Raw genomic sequence first — 2,460 nt, forward strand, 5'->3', positions numbered from 1 at the left:
AAAAAAAATGACTCTAGCTTTCATTGGCTGCGTCAACGGCTCGTCAACCTATTCTTTGCTTATTTACAATCTTAGCCACCCAGTGTTTAATACTTAGTTTCTTTCTTCTTCCTTACAATTCTCCATCTGTCTCTCTATAGCTGTAGAATTCATATTGAGTTTCTCATTTAACTCCGTAAGAAGAAATCCATGGACACGAAACTTATTTCTTCCGGAGTCCAATATTCCAGTTTACCTGAAAATTATATTAGACCCGAATCTGAGAGACCCAACCTCTCTAAAGTGATTATCTGCAAGGACATACCCATCATCGACTTATGTTGCACTAGCCGCGCCCAGCTTATTCACTGTATTGGCGAAGCCTGCAGAGTTTTTGGGTTCTCCCAGGTATCATCTCAACTATTATTTCCTTCTATATCAGCAAGTGTTTTCCTCTAGAAATTTCATTTCAAATTCTTAAGAAACATGGCGCAGGCAGGGAAATATCTTCTTTTACTTCTCCCTTGTATAATCATGTCCGTTGTCCTTTGGTCATGGCCAGTAATAAACACTGATCAAGTCTTTGATATGACTGCACTTGAGCATAATCGTAGGTAATTATCATCGATGAAGCCAGCCAGCCCACCAATGCATGGTGTTGTGCATGTTATATATTTGATGAAATAAATAATGCATGCCTCAATATTTCATCGATAATAAAGCACGAATACATGATATACATAAACAGTAAACTGTCTAACTAGACACTCATTTGAAAAAAACAATAAACATAATGTATCTGCGTTTGTGCTTTTATAAGGTAGTAAACCATGGGATATCAGAAGAATCAACGGAGAAGATGATAAAGATTGCACGGGAATTCTTCAAACTACCTATGGATGAAAAGTTGAAATATTATTCAGATGATCCAACAAAAACAATGAGATTATCGACTAGTTTAAACGTGAAGAAAGAAACAGTTCATAATTGGAGAGATTATTTTAGACTTCATTGTCAATTTGTCACCCTCTTGATAAATTTGTCCAAGACTGGCCTTCATCCCCTCCACAATTCAAGTACAAAGAACCTGTATTCTCTCTTCTCTTTAATTAATCAAGTCTTTTGATGGACACATGGTAGACACGTCCACAAGGTAATGGAGATTGTGTAATGTTGACTTGTCTGATGCAACCCTGGCATGCGTCAACTACAACTATTCAAATGTAATAGTGGCCACACTTAGAGCATCCACAGTGGGCGACTAAACCCAAATATTTGGTTTATTAACGAGACGTAGTGGGACGGACTATCGATTAAATCCTGACCATCGACTATATTTCAGACTATATTTGATCTGGGACCAAGACTAAACCCAAATTTGATCGCGTGGGACCTGAAGGCTACGCCCCACACCAGGCGTACATTTAGTTTACGCCCCACACCAGGCGTGTTTTTAATCTCCGCGCATTTTTTTGTTTTTCAATTTTGTATGGGGCGGACGTTTACACCTCCGCCCCATAAGATTACTTTGACTCTTTAGTGGGACGGGCGGAGATTTAATCGTCCGCCCCAATTTTTTTTTTTTTTTTATAAAACAACGGGCGGATGCACAGTTTTACGCTCGATCAAATTTAGTCTTCCACCGTAGCGTCACACACCAGACTAAACTCAAATTTAGTCGTTTTTTTTGGTCTTTGATCTTTGGTTATACTCGCACCACTGCAGTTGCTCTTAGTCGATCAATTATCTGGAAGATTTTTTTGTCGTGTAGAATCTGACGAGGAACAAGTCAGTGATAAGGATGATGTATGTCATTTTCTTGCTTTTTTTCCCTTCATCTCCTAGAGCGTGTTTCACGTTATTTCTAGAAGGTAGGCAAATACCAGTTACGGAGTATGACTTGAATTGAATATGGGTTCCATTGTTTAGTACAGTGGTATTACCCATGCCTTTTCGTCCAAGTTGTTTCCTATTTATTTATTTATTTATTTTTCAACCAAGGTATAATATATACATAAAATTGGTTAAAAAAAACAGGATTAATAATTTCTGGGTGAAAAAGATATGTAAAATTTGATACTGTTCAAATAGACGAGAATGTAAAAATAGTCAGGATGTAAACAGTTTCATCCTGTTCATTTTCAAATATTTTTTCTTATTTTTAATTTACATCAGGACGCATCCAAACGCAGTTTCATTTTTGCTATTTTTCTAGTGTCCATTTAAACCATATTAATTCTTACTCGTCCATTAGAATCATGTTTTAAAAATAATCGGACAAATGACCCATTTTCCGTTAATTTTATAGAGGTGTTGTGAGCACATACTGCATAGAAGTTAGAGCACTTGGATTTAGACTACAGGAAGCAATATCAGAAAGCTTAGAGTTACAAGGAGATTACATAGAGAAGATGTTGGGAGATCAAGAGCAACATATGGCTGTAAACTACTATCCACCTTGTCCTCAACCTGACCTTACTT

At 37.0% G+C, this 2,460-nt stretch overlaps 1 pseudogene; it reads left to right on the forward strand.

The window, feature by feature from the left end:
• Positions 1–41: 41 nt before the first annotated feature.
• Positions 42–2,456, forward strand: LOC113343602 (annotated as a pseudogene).
• Positions 2,457–2,460: the final 4 nt, after the last annotated feature.

Source organism: Papaver somniferum, unplaced genomic scaffold (genome assembly GCF_003573695.1).
Source record: "Papaver somniferum cultivar HN1 unplaced genomic scaffold, ASM357369v1 unplaced-scaffold_6341, whole genome shotgun sequence".
In the NCBI taxonomy this organism is placed as follows: domain Eukaryota; kingdom Viridiplantae; phylum Streptophyta; class Magnoliopsida; order Ranunculales; family Papaveraceae; genus Papaver; species Papaver somniferum.